Below are 25,726 nucleotides of genomic sequence, written 5' to 3' on the forward strand. Positions count from 1 at the left end.
TAGCAGGGACTTGGAACTTCTCTCTCTCCCCCCAGGATTTGAATCAGCAGGTTGGGTATTCTGGGGAATTGTTCTGTGCACTGCCTTGTGAGGTGCAGTCTCTCTATTATATTGGGGAAGTAATCCAAACTCAATTTTTAGTGATTTTATATTACAGATTTGATTTTTTGTGTTCACTGGAAGTTTCAGTTGAAAAAATAATTCTCACTAGTCCCATCTAAATACTCTTATCACTGGGCTAATTAACTATTCTGAGGACTTCTCTTTTCTCTTCTATAAAATCCAGGCAGGAAAGTACATAGATTGTTAGGTTACTCACATGCACAACAAATGGTTTTGCAATACAGGGAGCTCAAAATCTGTTTGACCACATTGGTGCAATTCATTCTTTCTCTTCTTTTTTTCCTCCAGGAGCAACTCCCTATGGAATAACATCTGCACCGCCTAGCAAATGATCAGTGAGAGACTGAGGATTGTACTTCATTGCACGGTATAACTCAGTAATTCAATACTTATTTCAGAAAGTACTGCTCTAAATATTTTCATTTGTATATTCATATATACATACATACAGATATACACATAATCATATATCTCTTTCCAGGAAAAAAATGCCTTGTGATTCTTTGAAAGTCTCCATTAGATAACTACTTTCCTTATCTAGCACCATAGCCAAAATACTAGGGTGGCTCTTAACTGAACATTGAGAAACTTTAGTAGCAGAAACAAGAGTCAAATCCCAACCTAAACCTTTTTCAAGTTTGCGTGTGTTTGGAATGAAAGGCAAAGATTTTCAAACCTATCTTAAAAGTGTTTAGATGCTCTGCACTTGGAAGTCTCATTAGCCATATATATGTTAGATTTTACTATCTATAAATTTTAGACCAGTTTTGCATTCTAGTGCTTTCTGTGTAGCTGTCTAAACAGTTTAATTGTCATGTAGCTTTCTACTTGCTAAAGCTCTCTGTCAAATTTAAAGCTGCAGAACAGAAATTTAACTCAGCTTTGTGTTCTTTCATTTTTAATAACTCTGTTCATGAATATATTTTGTATTTTGTTTCTTTCCCATAATTGTGTAGAAGAGCCTTGAGGGAAATTAGAATGTAAAAATCAATAACAAAGTTTTATTAAGAGATTGAAGGGTTGAATTTGGATAGACATGCAAACTGAACACTAATGTACCGATTTGTTCTGATATGCAATTTCAACATAAGATTTACTCAGAAATATGCTGAGTGAGACAAAAATATCTGTATTGGGGAGCAACAGTTTTTCACCTTTGAAACTGTTTTCATTTTTTTTACTCAGCTACAATATGCCACAGGTTACACTTTCAACCAATTGAAGAAGATTTTTTATGCTCGCAAGATTGGCTATTTGCAAGTCTTGTCACTTAGCAACTTCTGAGAAGCAACAACACTTATATGAATGACCCATATGCTTCCACTCACTAAATTATTTAGGAGATAATGGAGAAGGATGAGCACAAGAGCGATCTTGTAAAAAAACCTCAAACCCTCAATTTTTCTCCATAGCTTACTCTAGTGAATTAGGAAGCAGAAAAACATAATGTAGTTATTTAAATAACTGCACAGAAATAAGAAATAATAATTAAAAAAAAAACCTTTTGGCATTGTAATTACAAGAAATATCTGTATATTTTAATATTTGGTCTAATTAGATTGATGAAGAACACCACAACTGAAGTCTCTGCTCTTGTGAAGTCACCACAGTTCAGCCCAGAAGCACAAGGAAGGTCTCAGGACCATAAAAAAGTAAAACCCCCATACTCATATCAGAGCACATAACCTGCATTGGGAGGGACTGGATAATTCTCAGCCTAAATGAGCATTATGTTTGGTCTCCAACATAGCAGGCAGAAACCCCAAAAGGGCTACCAGAACATTGGTATCAGACCAGCTGGACTGATGTGGGGACATCTAGGAGAGGAACAGATTCAGAGGAAGGCTCTTTCAGCCAGGGGCCATACAGCCATGCCCATCTTGGCTTCCAGAGGCCTCCTGCATTCTTTTTCATTCCTTCAGCCTCTCCAGAATCTGCTACAGTAAAACTTTTCCTGTGAATCATTCTGCTTTGCGGAGGCCACCCTTCTGTATCTAGACAGTACTATAATAATTTCACAACAGCAAAGAGCTGAGCCTTCAATCAGGCTATCACTCACTGACATAACCCATTTAATCACAGAAAAGTTAAAAGAAAATATGCAAAGAGGTTTTGCCTTTCCTCCACTTTCAAGTTCCAAAAAAAACATGAACAAACTGTCTCACAGTACACTAGACCTGTCTAACCAGATTTGTATCTCTGGGAGAAAGAGTCTGATGCAAAGTAGGAAAGACATAAATTGAAATAGATAAATAATGCCCCAGAGAATGTTGATTTTATTCTACAACAAATTGATCAAATATTTCCAAGAAGTTTAATCAAAAGAAATGTGTGGTTTGAGCTAACATTCCTTTGACCTTTAAGAGTCTGAGATTAACAAATACTTCATTAAAAAGTAGAATCAATACCTGAATGCTTATGAGTTTCTAGGCAATCATGTTTTAAACTTTTAAACTAATGTAACACAAACCAATGCTGAATGTATATATTTTCTCAAAAAACTTTCAAACCACACTCTCTAGGTCAATCTCTTCATAACATCCCTATGTCAGATAAGATGGTAGCCACAAAAATAACAGATCAGACTATATAGACAGTGGTGAAATAGGAATCATTAATAAAAATGAAAAAAAAAACCAAAAAATAATTTTCACAGGAAGACCTCAGTGACTTTTTTTTTCCCACTGTTTTTCAAATTGAGTTATTTCATCTACACTATGTCATCATATCAAGAAAATAGATTGGGTATAAGAAAAAATTTCTTTACTGAAGGGATTGACAAGCACTGGCAGAGGCTGCCCAGGACAGTGGTGAAGTCATCATCCCTGAAGGGATTTAAAAGATGTGTAGATGTGGCATTTGGGGACATGGTTTAGTGGTAGGCTTAGAAATACTGGGTTATCTGTTGAACTTGAAAATCTTGGAGGTCTTTTCCAACCTTGATTCTATGCCTCTAAGTGTATCCATTGAAGTGCAATCACTGTCAGTACTCCAAATCCTATGTCTCAAATGGGGAAGACCATTGCACTCAATGTTAGCACAGACTGTAAGTCATTATTAGATTGAGGGGTAGAGGTATCTGAAGACATCTTGTTAAATGCATACTAAATCTAACAGTTTAACTGAATTTTCATAACAAGTTATATGATATACTACTACACAGCTCCAGTAAGCAGCATGAGGTAACCCTCATGTTTGTGACTTCTTGAATGCATTAACTGAATATAAGAATTATCTGTTGCTTTACTCCACTTGCTTTTCAGGTTTTTCATAAATAATGTCTTAGTTCCATCTTCAGTGTTCCATCTTTAAGGTTCTGTTATGATGTGCTGTATTCAATTCACTTTGTCCAAATTTTTACTTCCAGCCTAGAAAATTCTGAGCCAGAGCTCTGACACATCAGTCACACAATCAGCTAAATTAGGCTACTCCAGTTGGTTTAACTGGCAACTTTCAAGCACACAAAACAAAGCAGCAAGGTTTTAATAGTTTAAACCCTCCAAAGTGGATCATAATACAAAATGTATTGCTCATCAGCTGGCAGAGAAGGCAAGGAATGCCATATGCTTTCAATTTCATTTGTGTTGTTTATCTCTAATACTAAACCCTAATGCAATACACTTTCTATTACTCTGCCATGTCAATCTTTTTTATGTGCAAGGGGATCGGGAAAACAAGACAATATTGGTTTCAATAGTAACAAGCCAATACAGACTCTGCTAATTCAAGGGTAGCTCAGAGCTGTGGAGTAGTAAATTACTACTCCATGCATGAATTAGAAAATACAGGTAAAAACAACACAGTCAAAATACTTGTTTTAATGGCTAGCTGATGGCTTAATCAGCTTAGACAAACCTGAAAACAAAACAGCAATAGCTCAAAAATATGGGTGAATAACTTGAGTTTCAAAGCATTGGGGATAAAGTTCTACACATGTAACTACAGGTTAACCAGTATGTGAGCAAGTGGTTTCCTGCAAGACAGCACTGCATTCATAGATTTAGGAGACCACTTTCTCCACTTACTATGGGGGACAAATGACAGTGTCTTGGTGACAGCAACTCACCACATTGCAGGGCAAGAAGTCAGTATCTATGAAAAGCCAAACTCCATCTCATCCATATCCCTACCAGGTTGCTGGTGTTTTCTTTTATCATGCCCAATGCCCACGCAGACAAACATCCAGGTGGAGACAGGCAGAACTGAACACTCCTGAAAGCAAGTTTCAAAAGGCAAAAGATTTAATTCCAAGCACATTATGGATTCTTAACCCCACTCATCTTTGTAATTGACAAAGATGAAGACACAAACACAGAGGCAATTTTCTGAGGATCTCTTTGCCCCTAAATAATCATCTCATTTGCTCATCTTTTCCTCTCTGTGAGATGGTGGAGGTTACTTCTTGGTGACAAAGTTTTTCCCTGTGTATGTACACTACAGTCACCTGGCAGAAGGTGTTACTTGGCTGCTTTGCTCTCCTCACCCTTGGTACAGAATTTAAGTACTAGTCTTGATACTGTTCCAATCTCTTTTAGTTCTCTACCTTTCTGTGGACCTGAACTACCCACTCTAAACAAGAAAGATGCTGTAATATGACATGATAAGAGCCCAGAGGTGGCAGATTTCCAGCTGGACAATGTCCTGAAAACTCTCCAGGAGAATGATAGAAGGCGCCAAGCAGAACTGCTGAAAACAGCCATGGGGGGAAGACAGAAAATGCAGCTTAAGAGAGAGGCTGTAGGAACAAAAGCAGGAAACAATATGATAAATTTGATGATCACTGGGGAAATTATCACCTAAAACTTCATTCAAATTCCAGACCTAAGATACTAATCTTGAATCGGGAAAACAGTAGAAACTTTGGTTTAGCTGGTAAGGAAATGAGAAGAAATTGTAGACCAGAACAAGTTCTGTGGATGATGAAAGTTTTTTGGGTGATGGAAAACTGGCAGATATAAAGCTGAATTAGGAAAAAATGGAGAAAAAGTAAAGCAGATTTTGCTGTATAAAAGCACATTAATTATCTTCTAGAGAGAATTAAGTCCCTGAAGTCTTAAATCTCTTTGAACACAGTTTCACTGGGATAAGGTCAGAAAAGCAACTGCTTTGTTCTCAGTTAAAACAGAATAAAAGAACACAAACAAACAAAAAACCTCACAAAACAAACAAATAAAAGGAATCAGAGAGCCCCTGGAAGCCATGTATTTTCTAAACTGTCTGTTGTAGTTTGGAAGAAAACAATTAGAAATAAAAACTCAACCCTTCTTCATGTATTGATCAACTGAACAATTATATATGTCCAGTATTGCTTAAGAGTTTCTAAATAAAACAACCACTATAATCTAAATTTTCTTATTACTTAGGAGACCCATCTGCAGACAAAGATGACTTTCAAAGCATTTGCTGGAGGTGTCTCGGAGAGTTAAAAATTCCTAGTAAAAGGTCTTTTCTTTGATGATTTTAAAAGAGATTTTGGTCTTACTCTCAGAGCTCATGACACAGCAATTTCTGCAGGTTTTGCAGTCTTCTCTACTGCTTAGCTTTAAGACCATTACCTAAGAAAGATTTTGCTACATATAAATGTGCTAAGACACAGATTAAATTTTAATTAACCAGATTCATGGTTTTCAGTGACACACTTGCAAGGACAGCTTAAATAATTATTTATAGAATTTTAAAATTAAATTTCAAAGACTTACATCAGTAATATAATTCTTTCTAAAAAGTTATTTTACTCTTAATCTTAAGGTGACATTATCCAATCCTACCCAGCTGTGAATTCTTGAAAGGTTCTGACTTGCATTAAAAATTATCATTAAAAATTATCTATATTTGAATTAAGTTCACTTTTTGTGAAAACATTTAACTCTCGGTGTAAAATCTTTGCAGCTGTAGAATTTATCAGGATCCTTGGCAAATATTTAAAAATTAATTGCCTTCTCTTAAAAATGTACTTATGGTCTGAATTTATATAAGTTAAACTTCTGCCCAGCCTTATCACAGAAGAGCTAAGGTCTGCAGGGACCTCTGGAGATCACCTACAGGCTACCTACTGAAGCAGGTTACCCATGACTGTATCCCATCAGGTTTTGAATATTGCAAAGGATGGTGATTCCACAACTTTTCTTGGCAATTATTTCAGTGTCCAACATCCATTACATAAAAAGAACAGAAAAAAAAAAAAAAAAGAAACAAACAAAAAGTTGTTTCTTTCCTTTGTTTAAATGGAATTTCCCAAATTTCAGTTTGCGGCAGTTGACTCTTGTCCTTCCTGTCACTGATCACCACTCTGAAGATCCTAGCTCCATAGGTTACCACCTCCCACTAGGGATGTAAACTCATTGATAAGATCCCCCTGAGCCGTTTCTACTTCTACTGAAACCACTTCCAACTCTCAGCCTCTTCTAGTATGTCAGATGCTCCACTCCTCAGTCATCTTTCCTGGCCTTTTGCTGAGCCTGTCCATGTCTCTATTGAGCAAGGAAGCCGAGAACTGGACATGGTGTTCAAATTTCAGTCTCACCAGTGTATTCCCATATGTATTTATAAAACAGAACAAACTTCACACTGATTTATCCAAGGTATTCATAGAGGTTCACCCTAACCTCTCCTGTGTTTATCTAACACAGTTACAAAAGAACCTTTTTCTCTACTCTCTCAATTGCTCAGCTGAGCTGAATAATGTTGTTGTCTGTTGCTTTTAGATGGTGTGTTTAGATCTCCATTCTTTCTCTAAGACCCCTCTCTTTATATCTCGGATAAATGAATTTCTATTATGCATGAATTCTGCTTTGCTCATTTCAAGAGCTGTATTTTCTGACATGAGATTTTCAGCCCTGGATGGGCACAGATGTTGTCTCTACTGTTCTGGCAAAGAATACAAGCACTAACAGGTGCTCCATTTGTTTGGCCTTTAAAACAAGAGCCAAAAGGGATCAGCATCTCTAGGATTTTAAAATTCCCAAATCTTTGGTAATTTTCAGCTCTTGTGTGCCCAGAGTCTCAACCCCACCACTCTTCTGAAAAAGAAAAGGAGCTGGATAAAAAGCCTCACATGCTTCCAAGGCCAGTCTGTGCCTTGCACACCCATCCCCATCAGTGCAGTCTGTTCTCCAGCCTGCTCCCTGATTTTGGCTGCCGTGGACCTACCAGAGCAGCCAGGACCCAGCTCTGTCCTCAGCATGGGGCTTGGTAATTACTGCTCACATCTCTGCAAGCCATCACCTCCTCCCTGAACTGGGCGGGCACCCTGAAATGCAGCGAGTTTCCAGGAGTAGAAACCAACACAGTTTCAGAATTCCCTTCTTCAGGGAAGTGAAAGAAAAGAGGCTGACATTAAAGATCTATAACTCAAGTTTTGATTATATACTGCCATGCATCTGTGTGTAGTGACCTTGATAGCACTGTGAGCAAATTCTCAACAGGAAGCTAAGCTTGGGAATTTTCTTTATGTTATCAAAGTACAAGAAGCAAAGGTAAAAAAATTATATCTGCTTATTCCTTGCTGCAATTTGCAGTTTCCATACACCCACAGAAGATGTTGTAGACTAATGTTACTGTCATGAAAGACCATTATTAATGATAATTTTTATTTTTATGATTTACAGAATACAGAATTATGTGCACAAAAATTAAATGTCAGAGTAAATCCTACCTGGTACTGCCATAATTTTGGAATAATTTCTCAGGATAGTTTAGACTGTCCCCCATCATCATTATTCTTGGCTATGTTCATATGGAGAACAAATGCAGACAACTCTTAGAAATATTAGCATTATTTTTCCCCCAGAACAATCTTTAGTTTTTTTGGATTTTGTTTATTTGGTTGGTTTGGTTTATAATACTACTCATTAGTTCCCTAGTATTCTGTTGCTTATTAATCCAGTGGTTTTAAACATGAAATGACTATTTAGCAAAAACCTTTTGTCATCTTTCAAAGGGAGATCTAAAGAAGCAGAGAGAAAACACTTAATTAACTAAGAGATGAATTTTTTTTCTTTGTTTATACAACCTAATCCTTCTTTCCTAAAAGCTCTGCCATCCATGGAACAAAGCAACTGAATCCCTAATAAATGAATATAAACATATTAATATATAAACATATAAATAATAAAAGTTCTGTTTTTCAGTCTCAGTGGAACTGGGAGTTCCTAGCATCCCTTGATGCCTCTGACAGTGGCTAATTCACTCCCAGGAGGATCTCTGGGCATTTTTCATGCCAGACACCAAGAGAAGGTCCGGGACCGTCTGTACTTCTGTCCATGTTAGAGCTCATTAACCAGACAAATGCCTCTCCCCAAGTCTGAAGCCTCAGAAATGGAGACCTGAGCTTTCAGCTGCAGCTCTCAGCACCAAGCCAGCTGACAGTGTGCTGGAGAGCATTGAGAGCATTCCTCTTTTCCATCAAAGTCACTAAGTCACTGCTGAGCAGTTTTCAGGGGACTGAAACTCTTTACCAGGCTTTGCAATTTACAGATCTGAAACACGAATTTCAGTTGTTGCTTCATGATGTTGCCACCTGCCATCTCTGTCTTTTCAGACACTTCAATTTGCTTTATTAGGAGAAAAAACTTGTATTGAAGAGAAAAAAATCACTACACTGCCATGTAAATGTATGATGATTCTGCATGTTGTGTGCTGCATGCAGCTCTGGTCCCCCCAGCTCAGCAAATTTATAAACAAGAGGGAAAAATAGTAAATAATTCTGATGAATGATGCAGAACTGCTTCCCAACAAGAAACCAGTCAAAGAGACTCGAATTCCTCAGCTTAGACCACAGATGCACAAGGTGTACCTGCAGTATATGCACTCACAATACCATATGCCCTTTCTAAACCAGGTTTTGTGGCATAGCACAGTTTATATTTTAGAAAATTTTACCTTAGAAATTCTACAATAGGTTTCCTTTGGGGAACATGTGTGCCACAGAAAGTTCTGGAAGCATTTCTGACCAAATGTAAAACCTTGATTCTTAATATTTTAAAATTGGACAGTAATAAATATATATAATTTAATAAACACTTAGTCATGTAAACTTTTAGTTAATCATAGAATCACTTTAATTTCAGATTACTACAGGTTATATAAAATCTCTGTTTTTTAACATCTTTCTATTCTCATTAATTCATCTTTCTAATGAAGTCACTTAGAATTTCTGTGTAAAAGTCTTAAATTAAGAAAGAATTCATTTCAGTATACCAGAATGTTATAGTGAGAGCTAAGAACTCACTGAATATTAATGATTTTTTTGAACAATCTTGTGTGTTATTGTTTAACAAGAAAAAAAATGACCTTTAGATTAATAAAATCCTTAGACTTTTTTTATTTTACATTTCTATGAATGTGTATACCAATTTTCTCACAAAAGTAGTTCTGAAAATGAAAAGGTATTTACTGAGAAAAACTGAGTAGCCTGGAGGTAAAAAATGTAGAGGCAATTAGTAAAAGTAGTATGTGAACAGATCTAGTATAAAAGATCTATTATTTCCTCACTTCTTGTTTTTTTTCCCAAGCTCATTAGAAAAAATCCAGCAAAACACAAATGTTGGCAATAATTTGAATGGACATTGACTAAGTTGAATAGAAATTTCTTCAATTGCTTTGAGATAGGGCTACGTTATAACATTACTTGTGTCCCTATTTTGGGGGACTAAAGTAGCTTAATAGAATAACTAAAAACAATCTAAATAATTACTATTTTCAGAGGAAAGGGATTGCTTTTGAGCCCAAATACATTAGAATCAGTGCAGAAAGCTGGCCATCTACTAAATACTGTATTACCAGCTTACAAATGCATCTGCTGTCTCACTAGAACAGGTGGTAATAAACAAACCCATCTGCCATCATACACTGCAGGTAAAATTCCCTTGCTTCTGAGTCTGGGCGTTATTATAATCAATAGTTATATTTTCAAAGACCTTTTTTCCCCACTTAACAGTGGGGAAAAACTTAACAAAAGGCTCTGTGAGGCTGGAAGATGCTGAGTGGACCCCACAACCCCTCAGCCCTGCCAGTGCACAGCCAGGAGCAGCCTGGTGCCTGCTCCATTTCATTCTTCAAGTGTCACAGACCCCTGTCATAAGATGAAACCTTACAGAATTATAACTTGTAATGTCAAATGTTATTAGAAATTTTGTCTAACTTTTCAAACAAATGCACAGATTCCTTTTCCCTGACTCAGTCCCTTTGAGCTACACAGCTTCAGTGTCTGAAGACTCTCTACAGAAAGCTGCTAATGTTGTATGGAATTACAAACTCCTGTTCAGTTCATAGAGACACTCTTTTGTGCATTCACTATGGCAATATTTGTTCTAAGATTAGTTTTCATACTACACAACTCCTTCACATAATTATCATAAAAACACAGTTAGGAAAACGCATACAACTACAGAAAACTTCCTGATATTCAGAGTGCCTGATGCGTATGTAACTTCATATAAATATTTAATTTAACCTTATTAAACATCTTCTAGCATCCAACTAACTTTCTATTCCTCCATCTCACAATTAATTTTTTCCTTGAAATCCGATTCTGGACACTAAACAATCTTAAATATGGAGCTGACTTGTACAGAACTGTGTATTCTCCTGTTTCTTTGATCATCTATCAGACTCAAGCATTCTACTCAATCCTTCAGACATGACTGAGAATATCCAACATGAATATTAAAGAAACTGCAAGATCTGACTGCAGTAGCTCAACAAGGACTATTACTCCAGGTTATTGGTAAAGGAACACTGCCCAGCACAGGACTTCAGTCTTCACTCATACAAGAGAATAGACCAGGCATATTAATGATCCCACCTAGACACCAAGCTTTGAAGGATGCTAGTTTGAAAATTCAAAGTCCTACTAAGTTATTTATCCTGTCCCCTTATTTAAGAAAATATAATAATTCATGTCAAGGCAAAGTTAGCCTTTTCCAAAATATTTTATGTCACTAGGAAATAGTTATTAAGATGAGAACTCTATGGTCTTGCTGTTGTCATTTTTATGCCATGTCCTTTCTTTGTCATTTGCAAGCCAGAACTCAAGGAGCTGGTGTTTTCAAGCAACATTTAGATGGTTTTTCATGTCTCATCCTAACCACAACTCCCAGTCCTTGGCACTGGTGGCAATTCCCTGTGGCTGGCACATTTGCATCTTCCCACAACCCTCTATTGGATATGTTTTTTCCTTCCTATTGTGCTCTCCAACCATATCTCCAGCCCTGGTACTTTACTTTCAAAAGTATTTTTCAAATTACCCTTTTAGCAACAGTCCCTACCTAAAATTTGTACTCCTTGAGATCTAGAGAACTATCATCACCTTTAACTCTTCAAATACAGATATCACCTATTTACATACTATTTGATTTAAGTATTCTGTTTACGTAAGTATTCTGCTTAATTTCCTTCTGATAATATTTTAGTTATTTAAACTCAATAACCTGCTGACTGTCAGCCAGACCTAATCAAGACCTTCCCATTGTTTTAGCATCTGTTTATTCTCAGCTGCTATTTTTTTCCTCTCCAATGATTGTTTGTACCATATCTGTCTCTTCCATGAAATCCAACTCACCAAAGCAGCATACTGAAAGAAGTACTGATATCAACCAAATAAACACAACATAAAAAAGTAAAAACTTCCTGCATGATCTATGGGGTTTTAGGAACACTTCCACAAAGTTGCAATTTGGCTGATACACAAAGCAAATGGAATGATTCTCTAAATATATGAGGACAGGAAAATAACACAAACAGAATGTGAGGAATTATTACTGTACTCTCAAATACTAATAGCATTCATCAGGTTCATTTCAGGCTCCTAGAGAAGCACTGCTTGGATAGTAGATAAAGATGAAGTTGATAAAGGAAATGAATAGGGTCTTTTGGAAATAGGGACAGTCTTTCAGGGCTCTGCATTTTGAGCACAGGTAGATGAAAGTGACATGTCTGACCTTAAATGTTACACTTCACTTTAGAGATTGACTTATTTGTGCTGGACTTGTCAATCAAATCAGGCATGAATATATTTCGGCAGCTGTAAAATTTGATTTAAACTTATTCCAGCCTTTCTTTTTTGCTAAAGTCTGAATATATTTAGATGACCTGCTGCTTGTGAGATTTTGATTTTGCTTGTTAATTGTTCATAATTTTTACTGTTAGGGAAACTATACTTGCTTTGCTTTCAGCTGAAGAGTAGTTAAAATCAGTCCTTTCATATTAACACTTCCATATCCTGAGGCAACATTTAAGGTACATTTTACAGCAAGAATCCTGACTGCACATACTACTAAATGTTATGCTTAATACTAAAAAAAAAGAAAAAAAATGCTATTGAAATTTAAAAATCCTATTCTGTTTAACTGGACTTCTTCCTCAAACAGCTTAAAAACCTGGCATGTCTAGGAAGAAATGGGAGACAGATTAAAGCATTTGATAGACTTTTAACATTCTTATGGACAAAACAATTCAGTCTATCAGGATAGCTACTCATTATTATTACTTTAACATAGAAAATTATGCACTGTTATGAAAATATTAATTGAGCAACTGCTCTTTAAATATTAGGTAAATCGGTTAAATATCAGACAGCCATAAGTTTTATTCACTTCCCACATCTTATAAAAATTATGTTATCACTAAGATAATTCTGTCTCTTTGCAGCAACAAAGGGGGCTTTCATGCTGATTTTGAAATTTTTGAAATTGTTCCAAAATGAGCAATTTCAAAGGTGCAAATGGCAGTGAAGATGTTTTATGATGAACTTATTTTTATGACTCTGATCTCAGATAGAGTCTGAGGTCTGTCTGATTGTGTCCATATTTCTGATACAGAATTTTTATGATTAAATTACATCAATTGTTCTTATTATCTGCAGCTCCAAACTAGGAAGACTGGGTTTAAAATCCTTTTACTACTTATACCTCTTTAAAGTAATTTCAATATCTGCAATATTCCTTTTATCATAGCCTTCAGGGTGTAAAGAACAAAGATATCTAATCCTTCTTTTATCAGAGATATTTTAATAGCAGCATGTAATTATTTTAGTGCATTTATAGAGAAAAATGTTACAGTTGGCTAAAAGAAATACAATGTATGTTGTATACAGTAGGTGATGCGCATGTATCATCTCTGAATGTGTAACCAAATTAATTTGAAACTGCATGGCCGGTTTTGTTTCCCTCTGGTAGCAGCAGTTTTAATTGAACAAAACTGTTGAAAGAATAATTTTAATTCCAATGTTCTCACCTAAGTTAGAGATTATTTGATGCTTTTTAACTTGGTCAGTATAGCACACATTTTACAGAAGAATTTTGGGTCTGCAATACTCTACCACTTTGGTCTCAGAAACCTAAGGCAATCTTTATGTTTTTATCATTTTTAAGATGGCAGAGAATTTTTAGAAATATTATGCATAATGCTATGTAACCACCCAGAACTAGTGTTGAAGATAAACTTTCCTCCCCAGGAAGCAATTTTCTCTGTGCTTACAAAGAATGGAAATATTCCCAGAACTCTACTTGAGAGTTAATTGTATCCTTTCTTCTGTCTTTTTCACAAGACAAGTGTTTTTAAGAACAGTCAGGTATTTGGCTAATCTTCTAAAACAAAGAGAAGACTTAGATGACCATTCAATTTTATCACTGGCAGTTCCACTTGTAGGAGGATTTCTGCATAAACACATAACATAAATAGTTCTGACCTCTGATTTCAAGACGTGTCCCAGTGAATATGATGGGTTACACTGTTATTCCTTCAAGGTTATTTGGAGACCTTTTTCTCCTCTACAAGATTTGTTTTCTATTGCTCAAAGCAGCAACAAATCTCAGTAATGCAGAGCAGTTCTTTCCAGGGAGCAGGATACTCTGGAAGATCTTTGGACAACATGGCTTAAACAATAGGAAGGCCTCCTCCATATATGTCACAATTCTCACTGACATAATAAATACAGTCACTCTGAAGCTTAAACTGGCAAAAAACACCAAACAAACCCCAAAACAAACCAAAAATAATAAAAAACAAACAAAACAAGCACCTCCCCCCAAAAAAACCCCTAGAAAATCCCAAACAAGTAAATCCCACACAAAGAAGACCAAGACAAAGAAGAAAAAAAAAATCCCCAAAAAACTCCAACCACCAAAAAACCAAAACAAAAAAAACTAAAAATAAACAAAACTCCATCTTTATAAGTTTTAAAGTTGGAGTTTTTACCATTATTAGTCACATCCACAGGCAGATAAGCTCAGTTTCAAAGCCTTAGCAGGGGAAATTACAAGTATTCCCAGTAAGGAACAGGTGAAAATGGAGAGCTTTAGGAGCTCACTGTTCATACACTCTCCTGTGGTATTTGTAAGCTGTAGGTAGGTGGGTCTTTCCAAGCATTCTTATGTTGATGCTCCAAGTTATTTTTATAAAGCAAAGCCAGATAGCCCTTTTATGAACACAGCATTGTTACAGGGATAAAACCAAATATTAGTACCACTTTTAATAGACATATCACCCATTCAGTCAAAAATGTAGAATAATAATAGCTAAGCTATTATAAAGATCATAAGCATCTTGTTGATTTGTCAGCTGACAGAGCATTTTAATGCATTCAGTGTGTTCTCCCTTCCTTTTAATTGTTTGATGAATGCACATCATAGATTCTACTGCTAAAAACTGTATTTTCTATTTCCCTTACCAGAGGCTGAGTAGCAATATATAAAACATGTTAATATTTTTACGCATTACTCATAACTTGATAGAGGAGGGTGAGTATGTTTTCCTACTTAAAATAAAAAGATGGCCAAGATTGCCAGCAGGAACTTGATTGGTTTGCAAAATAAACTTGCCCAAGAGACACACTGAAAGCTCTGTGTTATTAAAGACCTATCTGCCATTCTAGTACACAGGCAAAGAATGTAAATATAAACACACCATCAATGCAGAGATTCACATTCTTCAAAGACCACAATCTAATTCAGAAAGGTCTAAATGCTCTTCTCCAAAGTGTAGTAACCCTGTCAGTGCAGAGTATTACCCCCAGAGAGATTTCTCATGGCAGTTTTAGATTGACTGACATCCTGAAATATTCTTTTTTCACTCTTTGAGCTGAAGCAATGTAAATCTTTCTTATTCTGGATGTGATAAAAGGTACACAGAAATTCTTTTGGATGAGGAAATCTTTGTTCCAAAGGCTAGGAAACAAGAAGAAACTGCAATGAAGTTCACTATTCCACATCCCCATAGCCACACTCATTTATTGCAGCATTCTAAGACAGCCATAATAGTAACTCAAGCAAGGCTTGTTATGGACAGACCTTCACTCTTCCCTGTGACCTCTACAGAACCTGCTGAAGTCAAGGCTGTGGTGACTAATGCATCAGGAAATCTCCTTCTGAATGACTGGTTCTGATGAGGCAGGGGACAGATGCAGAGGGAATGTGTGGGGGTGGTGGGAATGCACTGCCAGGTGCCAGGCAGTGCTGATCTAAGGCACCTGTGCTGGCACACTTTGTGTGCCAAGATGCTTGAAGAACATGCTTTATTTGGAGTAGAAATACACAATATTCATAAACATCTTAAGTCCTTTTTCTTCCTAAACCAGCATGCCTTGGCTGGTTTAAGAAGAACATCACTCCAGGCTTCTTATATTTCAGTTAACTCAGAAGTGATCTGTACAAATCAATAAACCTTGCATAAACAAGTGAGAAAAAGTCTAAGCAAGCCTAAGCTTGTCAAGTGGAAAGTGCTGAAGGAAAAGTACAAGTTACAAACAATTTCTCTTGATTTGCCTTTGAAATTCTTCTTTAGTATGCTGAACTGAATCCGGGCAGAAAAGCAGTGGTGGTACTAAATACCCAATATGACAAGTAAACACCAAGAAATTTCTTTGCCTATCTCAGTGAAACTTCTAATCAATTTGCTGGACCGTACATGCTTGCAGCCAATTTACCTGTACTTACAAGTCAAAGAAACTTTTGTAAAATCACCAGAAACACAATTCAAATACAGTAGAGATGAATGGGAACAAAATAAGCAAATCACAATTAATTACCTTCTTAGTCCTAGAATGCATATCAATATCTAGAAACAATTGATTTAATTAATAATAGTTTAAGTTCTATGAATTTTCAATATTATGCTCGTAACAAGCTCTTCTGATATTTTACAGCAAAAAATTCCGGTTATTTTAAACAATTTTGGGGAAGATTCAATATAATCATGACTAGCAACTGTTTGGGCTGATTCTCAGATGAATGAAGACAGAGAGATGGGTGGACTACTTATCATGGTTCAGAAAAAGAGAATTGCTCTATTCATTTCTCTTAGCTGTACATAGAAGTGGAATCCTACCCAGCAATACCAAAAATTCAGATTGGTTGTGCACGTAAAGCACACCAGCTGTGATCACTGATCTGCTACCATGGTTAAATTAGACATTTTTCTGTAAAGCTACTGCATTAACAAAACTACCACCAACAGTCAGGCAATGCAAGGAAAGTCCAGAATTCCTATTGTGGAGGATAACAAGCTTAGAAGGAGCATTGATACCCATTTAGGCATCCAGAAGCAGATGGAACTGTCTTGCCATCTCATGAGATATTACCATGTGGACACCCAAAATCCTATTAATAACATCTGTTAACCTAATTACAAAGAATGTTCATCTGTAATAAATTATTTTCTAAATCAAATAGCATCCAGCACATCTCTTATGACTGCTGATTTGAAAGGCTGACAACTCAGTTTTTTCAACCAAAACAACAAAGTGCCTTCTCACCTGCCAGAGATTTAAAAGTCTTAACAGATCAAACATTGATCCTTCTGTTAGGATACAAACCTTCAACTTATACACACATGGCATCAAACATAACAACAACTACAAACATTTCTTAAAACTAATATTCAGACTTAAAGGTATTTGGACTCAGTTTGAGTTTTCTTACCAATTTCTCTATTTTCTTTGTGAAAATGGCTCTCAGATGAATTTAGCAGTTGTTACTAATGATGCACATGTGTGAGAGAAGATAAATGGGCATGGTTAATTGTGCAGTATATGGTGAGATTAATGTTGTATCTGTATTATGCACATGTATCATTGAGAAAAACAATTTTATACATGAGACCAGGTAATTGATTAAAATGAATTATCAGGTCACTGAAGCTCATTTTACCAGCCAGTACAATGGGCTCTGTCTGGCAATTTCAGCAATTTGGGTTAACATGAACCTCTATTCTCAACCTGTTTTCAGGGGTAATTCAAGATCAGAAAGGCTCAGTCTTTACTGTCAGATAGATGATGTTAGAGGGGGAAATTGTCATTATAAACTATCTCCAGTGTACAGGTTATCTTTCATTTTACATCATCTCTTTTTAGGGTGAAGCAATTAAATGTCTCCACATTAGAGCAGGTAAGGCTATCACCTCCTGGCTAAGTACAGTCTAGCAGTTAAATTAGTCTAGGTATAAAGAAGATTCATCAACACCATGAAAAAGACCTGGCAAACTTGCACTATGAGATTTACTACATCTGAGATACTGCAGTGATTTTCATTCTAAATGAATGACTTGCTTTTACCATCTCCAACACTGTCAACAGGACTTAAAATTCTCTCTTTTTTAAACAAAGGCTCAAAGGCATGCAGTGGTATTCACACTGGAAGCTACAATTCCAGGACAGGTGAAAATCTGCCACTGCTTTTATACTTCTGTGTTGTTGGGTATTCAGTCTTGACCTCTGTGTTTGCCACAGTGATGAAGAAACAGGCATTTTTAATGTATGTTTAAGCACCATTACAAATTGACAGTAGCAGTCACATCTGATGGATTTTTACAAATGGACCCAATTGGGTCCTGCACATCTGCCACAAATGTAGCAGGCAAACTTAATGGCATCTTTATTGCCCACAAGACAAAATGTTTTGATTAGGTTTTTATTTCTAGATTGAAATTAATCTGTACTCACTGGAGATTGAGCTTGCATTAAGAAAAAGATTGAAGAAGTCTGTCTTGCATCTGGAATGGAAGCTTTGTAATGACACTCAACTCTTGTGGGATTTTTTCCCACAATTTAGCACTATTCCCTGGAAGCTCAGTTTGCTGAATAAAGGGGTTTAACTCTTTCCAAAGAACATTCCACATGCTTCTTCCTAGAAATCACTCTCACCTAAATGGAGAATACTGAATGGCTAAAATGAGCCTAGAAATTTAAACTTGTTTATATATCATGGGCACAGAAAGAAAGGGATGTTGAGGGACTTGCTGGTGTATTGCCTCACCTACAAAAAATGTCATTCTAATGTTTGTAACATGTTTCTATTTGAAGGACCTTTACAAATTTAAGGGGATGGAAAAAAATATATGTTTAAAAGTCCAGTATATTAAAAATCAGGCAGTTGTAAAAACATTTTTGGAAGTGTTAATGCTTTTCATGTAGCAAGTTGTGTGCCATACTATAAAATTTGTGGGTTTTATAATATCCCTTAAAGAGTAATATAAGCAGATGTTTGATGTTTTAGTGGCAATCTCTTCTATGTGCCTTTCCAATAAAATAAAAAATGAAACCTTTCCTGGCCTGTGATATTATGATGATACAGATAACTGAACTGTGCTGTGACATAACCATTTACTAATGCTTCCTATGAATTGTACTTTTAAAATGTAGAGGAACATCTTCATCTACTAGTTAGGGAGATTCCATTCACATGTAATGTAACTAAAATATAAGAGTGAATAATTACTTAGAAAAGTCTCTCTGATGCATTTTTGTATTGGTGCAAGAGAAAATTAAGAAATAAATGTCTGGAGAAAGCACAAAGAAATTCCATTTTTCTGCAAAATGTATGGCCAGTGTTGAATTAGCCTATGATCAAAACATGTATTTTTCAGAAACCCTGAGGCGTTCTTCAGCACCTGAAGGTGTTCAGGCCATTGCATTGGCAAGGTCCCAACATATTCTGGCTAACTAAACTCTCCCAAAAGATGCTGACACTTCCCCAGGTCTCTGTTTCTGTCCTGGGTGTTCGCTCTGCTGCTGCTCTGCTGTGTTCTCTCTGCTGCTGCTCTGCTCCTCCTCAGCCATGGACAGCAAACCAAAATTTCAAACCCCAGGCACCAACAGATGCACCAAGCTGCCAATCACTCTCGAGCCAATTCAACACACACACTCTTAAACCTAACACCAATACCCTTTATGACCATATTTACAGCACGACACAGCAGCACCAGTGAGGGCTCCTGCATGGTGGGGATATTAGTTCACAGTTAGAGACAATCCACTGTGGTAGACAAGCTGTCCTTTTGTCATTTAAAAGTGATAATTAAATGCTGGTTTTTCTTACTGGCCATGCAGGATGCTGTTATTCCTCTGACCTTTTGCATTCTGAATTTCTAGTAAAGAAAGGCAGCTCTCAGGGCTCCACACAGCATGAATTAAGAGGGTTGTGGTTTGGCTTCGCTTCTCCAACTGGCTTCTTTTTAGCTTAACTTCTAGTCAGATTTGGGGGCTATTTTCCCATTATCTCACATAGGCTTTATAATGTTTAATAAAATAGAAATTGTAAAATATTTTAAGCCTGTTGAATGAAAAACACTGCAAACCATAAACACCACAAAAGATGAGTATTAACAGCTGAAACTCCCATTCTTAGCACTTGCTATGTTGAAAAAAAGACCAGCAGTACTCCTGATATTGCAACACTCCTCTCTTGCTGCAAGGATCATAATTTCTCTGCCACTTTAGCACCTCATGGGTCTTTTGAATTCCTCTTCCTTTTTATGTACAATGTGAAATTAATACTACTCTAAAATACTGACAGTCTAAAAGAGGTAAGCAAGTAAAAAGTTTAGCACTGACTTATAGTCATCTGCTCTGAGCTTAAATGATTCATAATTACATAAATTTAGTGACTGCGGATAGAGAGATGGCCCTCTAATCCTGCAGTGGGAAAAACAAAACAAAACAAAACATTATTGACATTAATGAGATCAGAAGCAAATTCATCTGCTGGTCACAATTTGAACATTTGAAGACCAGACTTGTGACAAGTCAGAGAAAATTGGGTATTTTTTTTTCCTTTCATTTCCCTCTGACATTTCCTATTGAATTACAGACATTGCTATGTTGTTTCATGTTGCAAGGAATAGTGGTCACCCAGATGGATAATGTTTCCTTTCCCCTGTAGAAGGGACATAAGATTTACACATCCTATAAAGGAAGACATCAGAACATCTCAATGCTTTTAAAATTACATTCTTCACTTTTCTGTAAATATATTTCTTTGACTGTGTGTATCCTACAACATAAAGTACATTTATAGAATCCAAAGTGGCTTACATTAGGATGCTTTTCAACAGGAAAATAAAGGATAAAAGCAGAGCACTACTTCTCAAGTATTTTGAACTTTCAGACATCACCAAAGATGGAAACTTTTTTTATCCCAGTCATTTTTCAAAGTATCAGACTATGCCTTTATTTTTTCCTGTATGGCTGATAAAATGCTAAGTGCTGCACCTCATCTATCTCCCTGCATAGAGTTACAGAACAGCTGTCAGAGACTCTGTGCACCTCTGAAAAGGTGATGAAGCTCCACTTGTGGAAATGACCGTTTGTTGCAAAAGACACTTCAACGTTTTCTATCTCTTCCTCTGTATGAAAGTCATTGTTGAGATACCAGCTATAAATAGAGTTTTCTTTGTACACTAGGTGCTTTTCTCTCATCCTTTCTTCTTCCCTCTGACTCTGCCCACTGAATAAGCACTTTGCTGAAGCAATTCAGCTGCTCAGTGAAATCAAACATTCTCCTTTTAAAAATAATGAGGGTTGGTTGCAATTTTTTAATGTTTTCATCTACTGTGATAAGCCAGCAATCTTTTTCAATTATTTTCCTGTGTGATGGCTAATGGTCTTGATTTTGGAGGTTTCAAGTGTGAGTTTGAGGATTAGGATTGCTTAATTATAGTTTTATTCCTCTAAAAGTTAATGCTGAAATTACATTTTTTATTAAAAAAACCAAAACATTAGGCATCCTGGTAGTGAAAAATATCACCCAAATAGGCCAGGCCCTGTTTGAATGGCTTTTCAGTCCAAGACTCATAATCTCCTGAGATCCCATTCTACCTTAATGATTTTTCATTCCTTCACAAAAAAAAAAAAAAAAAAAAAAAAAAAAAAAAAAAAAAAATTGGCAGACAAGATAGTGTCAAAACATGGAGAAAAGAGATATGTCATGTCAAAATAGTGCAGGAAAACAAAAGGAGGAAAACAAAAGGTAAAGTCTTCCACTCACTCTGAAAACAGCAGAAATCAAACTCAGACATTGCTGCTGCTACAGGAACCTTCCAGCAAAGAGGATTGAAGACTGCAAATCACCATTCACACACAGAGTTATGTCCTCTGAAATTTTAAAAGCTTAAGCTAAATATTGAAAGAACATCAGTTTAGAATATTCATGGCTCTGATAATGATATTTAAAGAGCTTCCCTCGCAGCAAGACATAAAAGCACACGATAGCTCCTGATCCATTGCTGGCTGTAAAACAAGTTTCCTTACAATCCTTAGTGTGTTTCCCACGTAATGTGACTTGGAAAACTGATAGGCAACCTTAATCGAGTACACATCTACATCATTGAATATTTCATGCTAAAAACTAGGAGAGGCAAACCTTAGGTAGCAAAACTCATATAACATTAGACACTCTTAGACAAGATATTTTTCCTGTTTCTGCTGTCATAGATATTAAATGTGTGCCACTGCATCCTGAAGAGACAAGTTTAAGATCAGAATAAACATTCTCCCTTCACCCCATTCAGCTGTCCCCTATGACCACTCAGTTTGAAAATGTTACATTCTGGTATATTATCTGGAGAACAATAATACTTTATCTGGGCTTACTGCTTTTATTCAACACCCAGAACAACCTCTGTCTATTCCTTTAAGCTCCTTTGGATGTGAAAAAATATGGTTACATAAATCTTTGTAATCCTGAGGGGAGGATAGCATATAAAGAGTTTACTGGCATTAGGATTAAGTCTAGTGTATTACAGTGCAATCTTTAATCTCCTAAAATCTACCTCACCATTCCAAGCTGTTTCGTGCTAGTAGATGAAGCTTTGGAAATAGGACACAGCTGGCAAGAGTGATAGACAGAAAGACTTTAAAAAAAAAATAAGAAAAGAAAAGGAAAAGAGAGAAAAGAAGCAATTGGTAAAACTGTTAATGGGCTGATTTAACACAGTGACATGCATAACGTTATTTTTATTAATTAAGAAATGACACAAGTTGGATGAAGTTCTTGTAAAACAAATTAGGAAGAAAAAAAAAATCAAAGTTTAAAAACCGGGAAGATTCAAACTTGGACCAAAACACATCTAAAACCATACAACAAGATAGCAAAGTCTTGTTTAGTTCTGAGACTCCTTGATCCAAAAAAATATAATAAATATTTCTTAGGTAACAAAAAAGGACACAACTGCATCCTGAAATGGACTTTTTGCTCTCTTTTGATGAAAGTGTATGGAATGAAAGCACTGCTGAAGCCATGTATTACTCAAGAGAAAAATGTAGGAAAAGGTTATTATTAGGCATATTTCTAAAGAATACTACAGCCCTGTTTGGACTTGTTATTTCCCATTCAGAGTTTCCTGTTGAGGCACCCGTGGCCTCTGCTGAGTTTAGAGGTTCAAAAGGCCAAAGGCAGTGCAGCTCAGGAATACACCGGCTTGGCTGGATGAGGTACTGGGGCTCTGACCCCCAGCTCTGCAGCCTCCCCTGAGGGATCTCACTGCTAAAGTCTCACTTTGCTTTGGCTCTGGTAAACTCAGGAAAGTATATATACTGACAACAAAATGAAAACATTTGCTTAAGGGCTATTGTGACCAGTGGTATTTAAATATGTGATTAAATGATAACTAAATTAGGCCTTACACAGTAAATACAGAGTGCATGTTTGTGCTGTATTTGTTTCCTCACTCCTTCCCTGTGGCTTCATTCCCAAGGCACAGGAGTATCACACAATGAAACAAAAAACAATGAAGTAAATTCTACTTCTGTCCTGAAGTGATACTTAAATTTTGAACCTGAAATCACTGTTTTGAAAAGTTACAAGTGTCAGTGCAACAAATCATTAGACACCAGCACAAACCTCTGTATCTGCCTGGGATACTGCCAGCATAGTCTGTTTTTTTTCTTCCCACCCACTCCTTTTTCTCTTAAAAGAAGTTGCCAGCTTTTCTATATCTCAGATTGTTCAACCTGCCTTTTCTAATCTTTTAATACACTAAAGGTTTGGCTGAAGATGAGCCATAGTACACAGAAATATGTTTATCTGATTTATGAAAATAAATTTATGCAAATTATTCTGCATATAACTGATATTTACCAGCATTTCAACTGTTAGGTAAATTTTATGTACTTCCAGCACTGAAGAGAAATATGAGCAGGAAGTAATCATGGTACTGCAGAACCTACAAGACAGTACAATGATAGCATTTATTTCTTATTTAGTTGTTTGTATTTCCAAAGCACCACAAAATCATGAACAAATTAATCTAGGGCTTACACTGAATTTTACTGATAAGGACATTAAAAGCCTTTAGCAAATGTTTAATTGAAATAACTGCTGCACATTAATTCCAAGAAACTTGTTTTAGTATCTTAGAGATTTAGCAAACACCTAATGAGTGAAGTCAATATGCCCCAGTGCACAGAACTCTGAGCGTGCTCTTCTTGAGTCTCAACTAGCAAGAAAATGCTTTGAAATGACATCTTAGAAAGAAAGGAAGAGCACATTTACAGAAAGAATCTAATGATACACTGTCCCATGGAGCATGAGCAGAAACCACAGTCTTTAAGGTTGTCTTTTAGCTGACAGTATAGTTTTTCATGGAGGGGAAAAAAAAAAAATTCACTCTGTCACTTCAGTAATTCTGAATTTGACTCTCAAATCCCAAAGTTTGCCCCTTTTTAAAGCAAAAGTGTAACTGTCACACATTTTCCCCTTCAGAACCAGTAAATTAATTGTGATAACTCAGTAAAACCTAGCAGAGAATGCACAGTGATGAACCAAAGGGGTTTCTTAGGAAATTATTTTTCAAGGAAAGGCATCTCTGCATTTTCTGCTGTCTCCTGATAGAAATCTGAATCCTTCAGGTTCCCCACTGAACACCACTGTCATGAATACAATTTTTATTTTGAATTTGTTCTTTCACACTCATTTTTGACTACAGTGTCTGGCATTTAACCCATTTGTCTCTCTCCCCAGTAAAAGTTCAATGTAAAGGAAAAAGAGGGGATCCTTCACATCCACATCTCAAACCACTGTCTGGGTTATTTGACAACTTCTCAGGGTGCACCAGATCCCAGCTTTCAGATGACAAATGATGACAGTAACCAGTGTCAGGCCATTAGTGATCCCTGGGGACCCCACTAGTGCCAGGTTGCCAGTTTGAGGAGCCACTTCCCACCCACTGCAGGGACTGTGACACATCAGCTTCTCAGCAAGGAGACTGTAGGAAACTCTATTAAAAGCATGGGAAAAAGCCAGTCAGTTGATATTTATTGCTCGACTCACATCAGCAAAGCAGGTTACTCAGTCCTAGAAGGTGATCAGGTTTGTCAAGCATGATTTGCCCTCAGCGATTCCAGGCTGGTTTTTCCAATCATGTCCTCATCTGACTTGTGATAGCCCTGGGGATCCATTCTCTAAACTCCCCAGGGGCTGCAGTAAGACTGATGGGCCAGTAATTTCCTCAATACTCCTTTAAAATTTGTAGATGGGTGTGGCAATAGCCTTCTTCCATCTTGTGGACATCCCCTGATGTTGCAGAATTTCTGAGAGAGAGAGGGCATGATTTATGTCTGGAGTGAGAATTGGGCCTCAGACCAGGTCTCTGATAAGCGGCTTTGGTGGGGCCTGTCCTCAGCAGGACAAGGTTGGGTCATTACTATGGTTCAGACCTTTGCTTACCCAGATTTGGGGCACAATCAGCAGTGGAGGATCTGGGATATCTTGAGAGGGGAAGAGGAGGAAAGGCAGTTGGCTGAGTAGGAACTGAAGAGTAGGAGAGCAAATGACAGCTTTCATGGAAAGAAGGTAGAAAGAAAGTGTATTAACCCTTAGAAGAAGGTGTCCTGCAGTTGCAAGCTTGAAGCTCATTGGAGATCCACCTGTTCAGCCTACCTGAATATTTTGCTAAATCTCTGCCACATTCTCTGAATTATGTTTCTGCCAGCATCTCTTGAGGAAAACATCTGTGCTCTCATATGAAAGAAAAAATTGACAATGTATTTTTCCTATATGTAGATAGCATGCTGAATTTCAATTTAAGATCAATTCCTCCTTGAATAAATGTACAGAAACAGTAGGAAGTATGCCAAGAAAAGGAACAAAACCTGAAACTGCTTAGACAGTAAGTAAAATAAAAATTATACCTAACAGAACAGCAGAACTTACCAGGCAGATACGAAGTGGATTCATTGCTCTCAATGGATATTCAAATGCAAATATTTGCCTTAGTTATAAAGACATGAACATTCAAGTTACACTGCCTTATATTATGCTGTTTCTATCCTAAATGTTGTCAGAGACAGTATTTGTCATCAACTCAAATGGAATTCAAATTTCTTTAAAATATT

The 25,726-nt window shown here is 36.6% G+C and overlaps 1 protein-coding gene across 2 annotated transcripts in view; it reads right to left on the minus strand.

Moving 5' to 3' along the window:
• TENM1 (teneurin transmembrane protein 1) overlaps positions 1 to 25,726 on the minus strand; it is a 794,184-nt gene that overhangs the window by 630,308 nt on the left and 138,150 nt on the right. The window contains exon 3 of one of the 2 annotated variants that reach the window (XM_077786536.1): positions 4,190 to 4,335. The exons of the other annotated variant lie outside the window; for it this stretch is intronic. The gene's annotated coding sequence lies outside the window, so the exon portion shown is untranslated. The remainder of the gene's footprint in view (positions 1 to 4,189; positions 4,336 to 25,726) is intronic. 2 annotated transcript variants of the gene reach the window in all.

Source organism: Lonchura striata, chromosome 14 (genome assembly GCF_046129695.1).
Source record: "Lonchura striata isolate bLonStr1 chromosome 14, bLonStr1.mat, whole genome shotgun sequence".
NCBI lineage: Eukaryota > Metazoa > Chordata > Aves > Passeriformes > Estrildidae > Lonchura > Lonchura striata.